General features: G+C 52.5%; 1 long non-coding RNA gene across 1 annotated transcript; it reads right to left on the bottom strand.

Annotated features, from left to right (window-relative positions):
- Positions 1-3,537: 3,537 nt before the first annotated feature.
- Positions 3,538-13,576, bottom strand: LOC138845120 (uncharacterized). Its single transcript, XR_011381843.1, has 2 exons — positions 12,970-13,576; positions 3,538-3,916 (listed from the first exon to the last, which is right to left on the bottom strand). It is a non-coding gene; the product is annotated as an uncharacterized lncRNA (long non-coding RNA).
- Between the last annotated feature and the right edge of the window lie 1,374 nt (positions 13,577-14,950).

The following is a 14,950-nucleotide window of genomic DNA, read 5'->3' as shown; positions in this document are numbered from 1 at the left end:
GCTGCTGGCCGTCACTGGGAGTGCCAGGCCAGCGGGGAGTCCTCAGTCGCAGGGAGAAGGAGGAAGGGGAGAAGGACGTGGGGGCAGAAGGAATCTGTTGGCACAGCTCCCAAGGACAGGCCCACGAGGGCAGGCGTGGCTGGTGCTGGGAGAGGAATGAGAGCGCAAGGGGTCTTGCGCTTTGCTGTGGTCAGTGAGGTGTGGCGTAGAGAGCGCAGCACAGTGGAGTGAGTGACGGGAATGGCATTTCAGAAAGGTCACTCTGACGGCTGGTGCCGAGAGGGCTGGGCGAAGGGCCAGGCGGGCAGCAAGAAGAGCAGCTGACAGCTCTCGCGGGAGGCTGCGCTGCGCCCAGACAGGGGAAGAGGTGGTGGGGAAAAGACTGTGGCTGCCTCCCCCTGCCTCGCCCTGCCTCGCCCTGCCTCCCCCTGCCTCCCCCTGGCTCCCCTGCCTCCTCCTGCCTCCCCCTGCCTCCCCCTGCCTTGCCCTGCCTCCCCTGCCTCCCCCTGCCTCGCCCTGCCTCGCCCTGCCTCCCCTGCCTCCCCCTGCCTCTCCCTGCCTCCCCCTGCCTCCCCCTGCCTCGCCCTGCCTCCTCCTGCCTCCCCTGCCTCCCCTGCCTCCCCTGCCTCCCCTGCCTCCCCTGCCTCCCCCTGCCTCCCCTGCCTCCCCTGCCTCCCCCTGCCTCCCCTGCCTCCCCTGCCTCCCCTGCCTCCCCCTGCCTCCCCCTGCCTCGCCTTGCCTCCCCCTGCCTCCCCCTGCCTCCCCCTGCCTCGCCCTGCCTCCCCTGCCTCCCCCTGCCTCGCCCTGCCTCGCCCTGCCTCCCCCTGCCTCCCCCTGCCTCTGGTGAACAGCACTGAACTTGAGTGGCAAACATTCAGTTTACTTTTTTAGATTAACATGCACAGAACTCTGAAGCATCCAATACAACATAATATTCTTTTAAAAGAATTAGAAATAACACGGAAAACAGTCTCACGACTGTTAGGCTGAGGGTGCCGAGTGAAGTCACGCGGTCGAAGGGCTGTTCTGGGGTGAACATCGTCTCTGAGGCGGGGGCACCTTGTGTTCCAGCAAGCGCGTTGCACTGTGGGGGAGACCACGGTGCATCCGCCTCGGCTGCTGGCCCAGCCACAATGAGTGCCGTCAGCCATGAGCCCGGTCTTTTCAGACCCCAATCTGCAGCGATCTTTATTTTCTGAGTAATTGGTATCCTCACCATTTATCTCTAGATATCAGAGAGGTCATCTTTTCTATTTCATTCATCCATTCATTTATAAGGTGGAGTTAGAGAGAAAGAGAGAGACAGAGAGTCTTCCATCCACTGGTTCACTCCCCATACGGCTGCAGTGGCATGGCCAGAACTGGGCAGATCTGAAGCCAGGAGCTTCTTCCAGGTCTCCCACGTGGGCACAGGGGCCCAAGCATCTAGGCCATCTTCCACTGCTTTCCCAGGCCACGGCAGAGAGCTGGATCAGAAATGGAGCAGCCAGGACTTGAACTGGCATCTACAAGGGATGCTGGCACTACGGGCTGTGGCTTTACCCGCTACACCACCATGCCAGCCCCCAATCTTTTTGATTTCTGTAAGGTCTCCCTTCTTAATTCATATTCCCGCTGCAGGCAGCTTCTCGCCCCGTTCTCAGATCCTTAGCATGAGGTGGGACCCCCCCCACTATGCCCCCACAGGCTCGCTCAGCCAGCACTCGCCTGCTCCCGGACCCGCGCCCATCTATCTTCCTCACCCTAATTTAAAACAGGGCAGCTTGGAAGAGAGGCCCCTCCCGCTCGGCGCGACTTTCCCCTCCGCGGCTCTGGCTTGCCATTCCCCCTTCTTTCCCAGAAGGCCCTCGGAGCCTCCCACTAGGAGTCTGAGTCACTTTGCATTAGCTGACTTTTCAGCTTTGGGGCTCACATTTAACAGCTCTGCCTGTCGGCCTCCCCGCCTGTGCCCCCAGAATGCCGCGAGAGCTGAAGGAGGTTCCCCCACCGAAAGTCGCGACAGTGCTGAGAGCGGGATTCTGCCGAAACTTCAGCCAAAGTGTGACTGGCCTCATCGGGCACAGGAGGCAGCGCTGCAAGCCTGGTGTTGCAGAGTTGGCGATTTGCATGTTCCCAAGCCTTTGACTCTCTCTCTCTCTCTCTCTCTCTCTCACACACACACACACACACACACACGCGTGCGCACACGCACACCACTTTTCAGACTTGCATTTTTAAGGATCCTGGCTCAGGATTAGTTTTAGACAGAAAACAAAGGGAAAGGGAGCGGTCAAGGCATCTCGACTGAGATCAACAGAATTAATTATTATGGAAATGTAAATTAAAATGTAAATTAAAATCGCAATGTGGGGCCAGCGCTGTGGCGCTGTTAAAGCCCCAGCCTGTAGCACTGGCATCCCATATGGGTGCTGGTTCGAGTCCCAGCTGCTCCACTTCCAATCCAGCTCTCTGCTATGGCCTGGGATAGCAGTGGAAGATGGCTCAACTCTTTGGACCCCTGTACCTGCGTGGGAGACCCGGAAGAAGCTCCTGGCTTTCGATCAGCTAAGCTTTGGCCATTGCAGTCATTTGAGGACTGAACCAGCGGATAGAAGACCTCTCTCTCTGTCTCTACCTCTCTCTGTAACTCTTTCAAATAAATAAAATAATTCTTTTAAAAAATCACAATGCAATACCTCAATGCACCTACCTGCTAGAACAGCTATTATGAAACTCGGGAGTCACCTTAAGTTATTTTGAAGAAATGTATCCGGGTCAATTGCTGGGGCCTGAACTAGGGTGGGTAACTGTATTTTGGAAGAATCTGGAAACCAAAGTGCATTTGCATGAGTAATAATGGTAAATATAACAACAGAGAGAAAGAGAATCTGTTCTTTATTATGCCTACTCATGTGCCAACTATTGTGCTTTACATATAGAGACGCGCAGATATTTTCATTCAAAGAAGGCACACCAGTAGAAGAAATGGAATAGAGAGCCACTTATCATCAACTTTCTGGATATGGAGATAATACATAAAAATTGAAATTTTTGGGGCCAGTGCTGTGGCGCAGTGGGTTAAAGCCCTGGCCTGAAGTGTTGGCACCCCATATGGGTGCCAGTTCTAGTCCCGGCTGCTCTACTTCTGATCCAGCTCTCTGCTGTGGCCTGGGAAAGCAGTAGAAGATGGCCCAAGTCCTTGGGCCCCTATACCCGTGTGGGAGGACAGGTGCAGGCTGCTGCCCGGGGCACCACAGCCCACACTGGACTGCTGGGTTTCCCTTCCAGCTCCACTCCCGTTCCAGCTTCCTGTTAACACGCACTGTGGGAGGCAGCCGTGGTGGCTCAGGCGCTGGGTCCCTGCCACTCCTGTGGGAGACTCAGACTGAGTTCCTAGCTCTTGGCTGTATTCTGGCTCAATTCTGGCTATTGTGAGCATTTGGGGAGTGAACCAGAAGATGTCAGACATTTCTCTCTCTCTCCCTTTCAAATAAATAAATTTGAAAAATAAGAAGTTATTATCAGCATCATTAGTCACTAGAAAGACACAATTTCTGATTTTTTTTAAGATTTATTTTATTTATTTGAAAGACAGAGTTACAGAGAGGTAGAGGTAGAGACAGAGAGAGAGGTCTTCCGTCTGCTGGTTCACTCCCCAGATGGCTGCAACGGCCGGAACTGCGCCGATCCAAAGCCAGGAGCCAGGAGCTTCTTCCGGGTCTCCCACATGGGTGCAGGGGCCCAAGGACTTGGTCCGTCTTCTACTGCTTTCCCAGGCCATAGCAGAGAGCTGGATCGGAAGAGGAGCAGCCGGGACTAGAACCGGTGCCCATATGGGATGCTGGCACTTCAGGCCAGGGCTTTACCCTGCTGTGCCACAGCGCCAGCCCCAGGAAGACAAAATTTCAAATTGCAGTCCGATACTTCTGCACATCACCTGCAGTGGTGACAATAAGAAAGACTGACCAAGTGAGGTGTCAGGGAGAATATGGGAAAGCTGAAATCTCTCACAGTGCTGATGAGAAGAGTTCAACCACTTGGGAAAATCTGGCCATTCCCTAAAAACTTTAAACATTCATCTATCACGTGACCCAGACATTCCACTCCTGCGTTTCTATGCTGGAGAAATCAAAGCCTCCCTGTGCATAGATTTGTACATGAATGTTCTTAGCAGCTCCAGCTGTTGTAGCCAAAGACTAACAACAACCCTAAGGCTCATCAACAGGTGAATGAAAAAATGGTGTCTATCTACAAAGCGAACACTACTCAGAAACCAGTAGGAATGAACCACTGATGGCCGCAACGTGTTGGATCTCCAACTACTTAGGCTGAGTCCCAGAAGCTACACCCAGAGAGGCAAATATACTGTACGCTTCCATCTGCGTTGAAGTCTAGAGAAGGCAACCGTAATCAGTGACGGGAAGCTGAGCGCAGGCCGCTTGGGCACAGGGTTGGGTCCGGAGTGGGCACTGAAACTTTTTAGAGTGATGTGTAAGTTCACTTTCCGAACTGTGCTGATGTCAAAACCCAACAGACTGCACGTTCAGTGTATGCAGTTTATCATCAATCAACTGTATTCCAGCAACATCGCAAAATGAAGAGATAAATGAAAGTCCTACCAGGTGACTCTTCGGACAAACAAAGGAATTGCTGTGTGTTAAACAGCTGACAGTTCACCAAGAGAAACATCTACATGCAGTCTGAAACTGTTAGGACGCCGGGCCCTGCAGTAGCGCATTACTGGTCTCTAACGGGATCGGGACCATCGCCCCTTCCACCCTCATCTCCCTTCCTGTGATGTGCAGGACAAGGGTCCCTCCGTGTCTGGGATGGCTGCCAGGGATGGAATATTGAGGGAGGTGGTCAAAGGCCCATTTACTGCACTTTGGTGGGTTTTTTATTTAGCTCGCCATGGCAGGTGATATTTCTTGCATATGGTTCATAGGCCACAGACATCATTCTATGAATTATAGCCCAGGGATGTCACAAATCAAAACCCGGCCACGCTTGTCTTGTTGAAGTGCTGCCAGCTTCCTCGCAACCTGCCGTGCACTCTCAAACACCATCTCCCTAAATCTTCCTGCAGACACGGCAATCGATGGTGCTAATCAAGCTCTCCTGCCTGTGGGATCAGCACTTTCTGGTGCACTCCCACACTCGGTTAAGGCCGAGGCAGCCCGGCAGCAGAGCCCTCAGAGGGTCCAGCACACCCTGATCCCAGCCGCAGGAGCAGTTCAGTCCCTGGTCTTCCTGAGCGTGTTCCCGCAGTCTATAACGGAGGGGGTCTGTGAGTTCTTGGGGCACTCTGCACTCCTGAGCATGAAGGGGTCGCACGCACATCAGCCGAACTCCTGCAATCTGTCTTTCAAACCAGGCCCCTTCTGAATGCACTGTAACTGGGCCAGGGCAACAGGTCCACGCAGACTCTCAAGACGAGCAGGACAAATGACCCGTGTAAACAGGACTGAAATGCGGGGCCAAGGCCAGGAGGGGGCTTGTGATCCTGCACCACCATGCTGAGCTGGGGCACGGGCTACACACACTGGCTCAAAGACCAGAAGACACTTCCAACAGTCCATTGAAAAATCAGAAAAATGAGGATGTGGAATGGGCTTGTTAAAATATTATGAAATATTTGATATAATGAAAATATACGACTTACAGTTTGCATCTAAGGTCTAAGCACAAAAGAGCAGCAGCTCCTTCCCAATCTCCCCCCCACCTCCTCCCCCGAATCTGTCACTCCCCTGAACCCACGCTTAGTGCTCCTTTAACTTTTCTTTATAGCTTTGCTGGGTACGCATATGTCTCCAAAATGCATTGCTTTACATGCTTCTTTTTAGCAAAGATTTATTTTATTAGACAGGAATAATTAGAGAGAGAAAGGCAGACAGACAGAGAGAGCAAGCTTCCATCCAGTAGGTTCACTCCCCAAAGGGCCACCGCCACCAGGGCTGGGCCAGGCCAGATCCAGGGTCCCAGAACGGCATCTGGGTCTCTCACATGTGTGACAGGGGCCTACGCACTCCAGTCATCCTCCACTGCTTTCCCCGGGCACATTGGCAGGGAGCTGGACTGGAAGCAGAGCAGCTGGGACTCTTACTGTCCTTATGTGGATGCCACATTTTAGGTGGTGGCTCAACACGCTGCATTACAGCACCAGCCCCTGTATGCTTTTTAAACACTAGGTAAACGGAATCACTCAGTGTGTATTTTTCTATAACTTTTTTTGGCCTAACACCGCTAGGTTTCAAAGATCAGCCACACTGGCTATCAGCTCCACTGTTGCTCTGTTTCTTACGTGTTTGGTCCTGTTTCATGTTCTGTGGTGCAGTTATCCCATAATGTACGCATTGTAGTGCCACTGATGGGCACCTGGGTTGTTTCTGTGAGGACACTTGTCCATGTCTCCCTGCGATACACAAAGGGTTTTTCTGTTTGGTTAGTTAGCTGGTTGGTTTTTGCTTTTTTCTCAATCTACTTTAAATGGAAAAAAATTCACCCTTGTCCGTATCACTGGACCCAAAGCAGCAGGACAGCACCAACAGGGAGACTCTGTCCCGGAGAAGGTGGCTGGCGTGAGAATGTGAGACCATGCCGGCACCTCCCTGGGGCAATGACCAGGCAGGTCCTGTCCACTGGACCAGCCGGGGGGGGGGGGGGGGGCACCATTTTCTCAGGACTTGGGAATAATTTCACCTGCAAGGGGGCCAGGTCCTTTTATCCTTTAATCAAATAACAAACCAAGTGAGGCAAAGATAGCTCCTGAATTAACGGGATTATTGCAATGCGCACAAAAGCGGAATAGGCAAAAATATGCAAAAGGAACGCAAGAAAAAGTAGACGAAAATAAGGCAAGCTCTCAAGCATCGAGTGCTGGGAACAGAGCAGACGCTGTGTGTCCAGGGAGGAAATTCTCCAAATGGTCCAGGAGAATTGCCCCTGGAGGCGATTCCCAAGGGTTCCGGACGCTGCCAAGCTTCAGAAGTGAAACAAAGGTATTTTCACCGCAGGAGGCCTCGGCTGGCTGTCCCCTTCTCTGGGTGGATTCTGGCAGGAGGTGGAGGTGAGAGGAGTCGCGATGGGAGTCCTCTGGAGGCACTACTACTTCCTGCCCCACGGGGTGCATTGCCTTGGCTTCCAGATCACTTTGAAGAGAGAAGTCCTGACCCAAACTGCCCCTTCTGCATGTGGACACACAGTTCTCAATGTGGCCATCAGCCAGCCACAGTCAGGTGGCCGGCCTCCCTCTTACCAGCCAGCAACGGGGCTCAGCTGCAGCTCCTGTTACAAGATACAGTTAGTGCTAGCAAAGCAATGCCATACAAATCATGATCAAAACACCAAATTATTTAGACTCACAAGAATAACAGCATAGTTGGTTTTTTTTTTGTTTGTTTTTTTTTTTTTTTTTTTTTTTTTGTTTTTTGACAGGCAGAGTGGACAGTGAGAGAGAGACAGAGAGAAAGGTCTTCCTTTGCCGTTGGTTCACCCTCCAATGGCCACTGCGGTCGGCGCACTGCGGCCAGTGCACCGCGCTGATCCGATGGCAGGAGCCAGGTGCTTCTCCTGGTCTCCCATGCGAGTGCAGGGCCCAAGCACTTGGGCCATCCTCCACTGCACTCCCTGGCCACAGCAGAGAGCTGGCCTGGAAGAGGGGCAACCGGGACAGAATCCGGCGCCCTGACCAGGACTAGAACCCGGTGTGCCGGCACCGCAAGGCGGAGGATTAGCCTAGTGAGCTGCAGCGCCGGCCCAGCATAGTTGGTTATTATTGCTGGTGCAATGGCATAGTAGGCTAAACCTCTGTCTGAGCGCCAGCATCCCACGTGGGCACCAGTTTGTGTCCCAGCTGCTCCTCTTCCCATCCAGCTCTCTGCTATGGCCTGGGAAAGCAGTGGAGGATGGCCCAAGTGCCTGCGCCCCTGCACCTGCGTGGGAGACTCGGAAGAAGCTCAAGGCTCCTGGCTTCAGATGGGCCCAGCTCTGGCTATTGTGGCCATTTAGGGAATGAACCAGCAGATGGAAGACCTCTCTCTCCCTGCCTCTCCCTCTCTCTGTCTGTAACTTTGCCTCTCAAATAAATAAATCTTAAAAAGAGAGGCAGGCAGAAAGCAAGCAAGCAGAGTGAAGAACAAAAAAAAAAAAAAAAAAAAAAACCAGCACAGCAAACCACACGGCCCAGCAGGAAGCAGCCTGCCAGGCGGTCACAGCACGTGCACATCAGGGGAGCAGCGTCACCGGGAACATCTCAGCACGGGGGCGGCAGAGGGTGGCACCCGGCTCTGTGCCCCTCGCTGCCACCACCACCCTGCCCAAGGAGCCTCAGTGCCGAGCTCGCGGTGCGGAACAATCGGGGGGCGGAAACACTGCTTACCCCGATTCGATGATTTCGCCTTGTATACATTTATCAAATTGTAATATGGTGCCCCATACATAAGCACAAATATTGCACGTCAATTAAAAATAAGAATTCTTAAAACTGCACTCAATGCAAAGACCTTCAAAGGGCTCATGGCAAACCCATATTGCAATACAACTACACATGGGATTTCACAATTGTTTTGCAGCAAAATAAACCTATCTTTTCATTCCAGTTTCCTGGGAAATTTTGCAGTCCCTTTGAGTGCCCCAGGAAGCACTGGACATGGAGCAAGAGCCAGGGCTCTGGGGCACCCTCGGCGCTTCCCCCACTGCACTGTCCTGGTCTAAGAGGCCGGATCCAGCCACAGCAGTGGGAGGACGACTCCGTGTGTCCGCGGAAGCCCGCGTGCTTTTCCACTCAGTCCTTGGCCCTGCAATGTCCTGGGCACTTCCTAGGCCAGCTGGCCTCCGGGGGCCTGCGACGCTGTTGGAGGTCTTCCCAAAAGGCCACAGCAGGGCCCCTCCTCCATGGAGCCTTGCTTCACCCACGCAGCTCTCTGCCCCGGAAAGCAGCCGGCTCTGTGCCCCACAGACGGAACTCTGTCTCTCCCTGTCCGCAGCATCTCCTGGAACCACTGCAGTCGATACGACGGCCTAAGAACAGCCCACACACCTGATTCCTTACGCCTCGCATCGACTGACCAAAGCCAATTTAATGTACAATTGCAAATGAAGCACAGTAGTAGCTTCAAGCATAGTTGCTAAGTGATGGCTTTGCAACTGCCAATTCCCAGGGCTTGAGCCAGCCATCTTGAGCCCAGGTAAATGAAGCACAACACGGAGACGCGTACTGAGACTGCCGCGTGGACTCGGCAGGTGGGGGGTGACCATGGACTGCCTGCAGGACAACCGCTTCAGCAAGTGCAGCGCTCTCCAACCCTACAGCAACGGTCGGGGCCCCACCCACGTGACAGCCTCAGCGCGACCTAACTGTGCACCGAGAGGGGCGCATTCATGGTCTCTGTTTTGCACCACAATTTATTTAGGATTTCAGGTCCAGCTAAGCCAGGACTGTACCCTGTCAGGTGCCCGTGCACCTGCTGAGACTTGGGTAGATCTTACCGCTGGGGATGCTGTGGGCTGCAAAGTCCTGTAGCCGAGAGCAGCTCTGTCCCCGCTCCCTCCCTGTGGCTGCTGGACTCTCCCCTGGGATCGGACCCTTGCCGCGCCCTGGCTCCCTGAGCCCCACAGCCACGCACCACGCTCCTGGGGCTGCCAGCACAAGTGACCACATGCAGGAGCCCCCTCAGCTCAGTTCCCTCTGTCTGCAGAGGACAGGTGGCCCCGAGTGGTCTGCCATCCTCCTGATGATCAGAGCCCCCAGTGCCTCTGCCTCCCCCCAGCCTGTCTTCTGTTCCCACCTCGCCTCCCTCCCCCGGCTGAAGAAGCAGAGCCAGAGGCACCGTGGAGCTGAGGGTTTGGGAGCAGCTCCCTACCCAGCTCCCCCTCTGTCAAGTACCCCCTCCCTCCAATACGCCAAACGGGCCTCATGTAGCCAAGCAAAGAAAAGAAAGTGGCAATAGCAAAAGAAAGAGGAAAAGGTCCACTGGAGACAGAGAGCAGGAGGAATGTGCTGGTCGAGAGAAACACCTGCTCCAACTCGCGTCCCCCTGGCTTCCAGCACAGGCAATCAACAGGCAGGCTTCTGCTGACTCTCCAGCCCTGGACAGCCAACCTCACAGTCAGGCCCAGGAACTGCCATCTGCTGAGCCCTGCTGTCACCAGGAAGGTAAAGAGTAGAGCAAACCAGTGAAGTGTACTGAACAGAAATGAACCCATTTGTATGTTGAAAGTGGTCATCTTGGCCTCTGAGGTGTGGAACTGGGGGCTCGAGATGTGCATTCTCCCCCTGCTTCTTCAGATCCTGTGTAACTCCATGCCTGATGGGCAGGATCTACAAAAAGCCTTCAAAGTTTATTTATTTATTTATTTATTTATTATTTTTTTTAACCATAATTGCAATTCAAGGAACTGAGAGAAAACAGTCAGATGTGTGTGCAAAATGTATGGCAAAGGAGCCAGCGCTGTGGCTTAGCAGGTCAAGGTGCCGCCTGCAGAGTCAGCATACCGTATGGGTGCTGGTTTGAGTCCCAACTGCTCCACGTCTGATCCAGCTCTCTGCTGTGGCCTGGGAAAGCAGTGGAAGAGGCCCAAGTCCTTGGGCCCCTGTACCCATGTGAGAGACCCAGAAGAAGCTCCTGGCTCCTGGTTTCAGGTCATCCCTGTTCCAGCCATTGAGGCCATTTAGAGTGTGAACCAGCATTTTGAAGACCTCTCTCTCTGCCTCTGTCTCTCTGTAACTCTTTCAAATAAATAAAGAAATCCTTTAAAAAATGTGTTGGCAAGGACATCCATCTAGAATCATTTGCAATAAACAAAAGTAAGAAACAACTTAGAAGTTCAGCACCAGAGTAGTGGTTAAATAAATAACAACACTTCACCACAGTGGACTATTACAAACGAGAGAGAAACTATGTTCTTAAAGCATATTCAAGGATGTGGAAGAAAATATGTATTTATACATTCACACACACACACACATACATCACATGTGATTCTCTGCTGAAAGCAACAACAACAAAAAACTCAAATGGCTTAAGCATTTGTGACAAAGGGGCAGGGCGGGTTTTCCATAAATGTGGCTGGGTCAATTCTTTTCCATAATTAAAAAAATGCATTTTGGACTCCTACCTCACCACATACACAAAAAGCCAACTATATATAGTGCATCAATTACATATGATTATTTGTGTCAATTATATATGTTAACCAATGTATTACTTATAGGCATATAACCTAAATAAAAAGCTAAGATAAAATAATAAAGCTTTTAAAAGGAAATATCTCTATGACCAAAGAGTAGAAAAAAACTAAGTTGAACATGAAAATGTCTAATCAAAAAGAAAAAATTGAATTTTACTGAACTTTTAAAAAATTCTGTTTTTCAAAATGCATCAAGACAGTGAAAAATTAAGCTACAGAAAGGGAGAAAGGTATTTTAAAGACATATATCTGACAAAAGAATATATATAATAACCTTAAGCCCAATAAAAAGACAGATAACATGATACAGAAATGGGCAAATATTTCAACAGGAACTTAAAAAGAGAAGCTATCCAAATGGCCAATAAAAATACCAAGGTATTCAACTTCTAAAACTATGAGGGGAATACAAATTACACCTCCAATGTGCTGCTGCTACATACCAGCCAGAATAGTTAAAACGAATTAGAAACTTGACCCCTGGTTGAGTGTCACTTATATGCCAGCTTTGGCAGTGTCTACTAAAGCTGACCCATCAATTCTATTCCTAGATATCTACCCAAAAGACAGAGCACGTCTTCACTAGAAGATATGCCCAGGAATGCTCATAGCAGCACGACTTGTAAGGAAACCCACAGTGGAAGCCACTCAAATGCCCACCAACAGGAGAACGAATAAACGGACTGTGGCATATTCATGTATCATGCTACCACACAGCACAGAAAAGGATCAGACAACGCTACATACAGCAGCATGGAAAAAATCTCAAGGACTAGGCACACAGAGCCCAGGAACAGGCACCACTAAGCTGTGGTTATTCTCGGATTCCGGTTACTTTCACAAGTGGGAGATAGGGAGCCACTTCCGGGTGATGATAATGTGGATTTTCTTGATTTGAAAGTTACCTACACGTGTGAGCTATGAACAAAAGTACTGCGCTGTGAGCGTGTTATACAACTTCTGAGTGCATGTCTTACCTTCGATAGGGGTTATTTTAACAGCGTAAATGACAGAAGTGTCTCTCCTTCCAGCAGGAGAATCTGCAGAGGTGAGCAGTCGAGGCCTGGGCTGCAGCTGCAGGTCCCTTCCTTCAGGCCCCTCCATGCTCAGCAGCTGGGTTTCACCCGCAGTGTTGCAAGACGCTGGGACACTCCCAGGCCTCGCACCTGCCCAGCGGGAGGGGGGAAGGCAAGAGGCAACTGAGTGCGTGTAGCTGAGAATCCTTCTCCTTGCCGTCACCATCGTCCCCTGCAGCTTCCCGGTGTCCCACAATGTAGGCACTAATGTTATTTTTAAAAGCAAGCTCTGCTAATTGGGTGCCAAGAAAGCAAAGTCGTCCTGTGATTTTAATTTCAAGACCAAACCACAGGGTTCCTGCTGGGCTGAATAATCAGAGAACCCCTTCCATCTCCGGGGGGGTCCTATGCAGGAGGGTGTACAGCAGCGGGCTGCTTGGACGCTCACACTGCAAGGTGCACAGAGACCGTGCGTGGGGGCCCCTGAGTGGCAGGCGCTGGCAGCAGAGGTGTTCCTGACCTGAGATGACTTGGGGGAGGTGTCTGCGTCCCACACAGCCTGGGTGTGGGGTGTAGGTGTCTGCTGCTGCGTTCCACACTCAAGCCTATTTTATCCATTCTCTGCAGCTCTGCAGGGAAGAGTTTAGCTCAGAATAAGCAGGGAGAAATGCAAACAAGGAACCTGCTGAGTTAGAGCTGGCATTCACTGAAAGACGACAAAGTAAGTAAAAGGCAGCACGAATAACATTTCCACCCAGAGCCGATTCCCGATATCCGAGAGCAATACCTGGAAATCCTCTGTGTTCTGCTCAGGTTCGTCCGCCTATCTGAGCCACAGTTCTTGGCCCTGAGGCTCAGCCTTGCCCTCGCTCTCAGCCATCATTCCCCTGCAGAAACTCAGAAGCAAATGCCTTGCACGGAGTTTCTGCCCCCAGAACCCTCGGAGGACGCCCTGGACTCACAGTGATGACAGCCGGAAGCAGCCCTACCTGCCCAAGGAGGCGGCCTGGGAAGCTGAGGCAGAGCCGCTTCTGTCGTGCACAGGGAAATCACGTTAAGGAAGAGCCAAAAACCGGTGGGATGCGCAGGCTTCACTTTCCAGTGTTCATGTCCTGCGTGCTTTGTCTAAGAACCTGTGCTAACCTGGCACACAGAAAACCCTCCCTCTAGGATCCTCAAGAAGCATCCACGTTGTCACCCCCGATTACCTGCTGGCCCCCGCGGTCACCCACACAGTCACCCCCCAGCCGGATGAGGCGGCCAGCCCCTCCCTGACACTCCCTGGGGGACCCTCTTCTTGTCCCAGTGCCCTCAGCATGGCCAGTCTCCACACAGACCTCAGGCCAGCTGCAGCTCTCTCTGCGAACAAAGTTCCTCTCCCCACATGTCACTTCGACCTTCTTCCACCCGGAATAAACGCCAAAGGACACAGCAGATAAAAATAAAGTGTCTCCTGTGACTGTATCTCAGCAGTCTAGCAATTCCGCCTGCGTGCGGCACACACTCACCTTCACTGTGGGCTCCTGACGCGTGCACGCGTTACACAGCTGGCTGCGCGTGGCATCCCTACCAGACAGCAAGCAGGGCTACTCCTGCCCCAGCCTCACAGACAGACAACACTGAGGTATAACAGGATGAACTGGGGCCGGCGCCGTGGCTCACTTGGTTAATCCTCCGCCTGCGGTGCCGGCATCCCACATGGGCGCTGGGTTCTAGTCCCGGTTGCTCCTCTTCCAGTCCAGCTCTCTGCTGTGGCCCAGGAGGGCAGTGGAGGATGGCCCAAGTGCTTGGGCCCTGCACCCTTATGGGAGACCAGGAGAAGCACCTGGCTCCTGGCTTTGGATCACCAGCCGTTGCAGCCATTTAGGGGGTGAACCAATGGAAGGAATACCTTTCTCTCTGTCTCTGTCTATAACTCTACCTGTCATAAAAAAAAAAAAAAGGATGAAATGGCACCCCCTATCCACCCACCCAAGTCCACAAAGCTGGCAAGGGAGTCACGGAGTGCTGGCAACCCTGAATTTGTACCTGTGGTGGACTTGAACTCTCCCATGAGCTTGAGACTTGACAGACAGCTCCGTTTGGACGACTCCAAACCCAACTCGTCCCCAGCTCAGCTGATCTCTCTCCCCACAAGCCAGTCACGTGTCCATTGTGGCCTCTTCCGCTGATAGCACTGTCACGTGACCAAGACCCAGAGGCAAGACCAGGCGATCTTGACCCTGCTTCCGATCCCACCTGTGGCCCCTGGAGCCCAGATCAGTGTTCTTCCCCCCTCTCCCTCTCCTCCCGCCACCTTTCCACTCCTGGACATCTATGCTGCAGGTCGGCAGCCCACATCTGTGATCATTACGATTCCATCCACTTTACCGTCAGGCCAAAGGCCTCTATTAATGCCCACTGTGTCCTGTGCTAGGCAAAAACACTCCCGCCTGTTAGCTCAGTCACCGTCACTCGGGCTCAAGGCGCCTTTCAGATATGCTGCTCCTACTTTCTGGGATGCTCCCTGCACCAGGTGAAACCAGACCCAAGCCCCCAGTCTGATCTGTCTCAGGAGACTGCCCCGCCAAGACTGCCTTAACCCTCATCCCCACCTATTCCGACCCCCACAGGCAGCAAGGCACCCCCTATCCTCTGCACACCCCTCCCTGGTCACTCTAGATGGACAGGCCCTCTCCCCACCGGGAAACCCCAGGGTTCTCAGATCTATTGCCCAGTCCCGGCTTCCTTGAAGGTGCTCATTATGTCTCACTCATCTTGGGTGCCAG

This window comes from Oryctolagus cuniculus, chromosome 14 (genome assembly GCF_964237555.1).
Source record: "Oryctolagus cuniculus chromosome 14, mOryCun1.1, whole genome shotgun sequence".
NCBI lineage: Eukaryota > Metazoa > Chordata > Mammalia > Lagomorpha > Leporidae > Oryctolagus > Oryctolagus cuniculus.
This window is presented reverse-complemented; position numbering and strand designations above follow the sequence as displayed.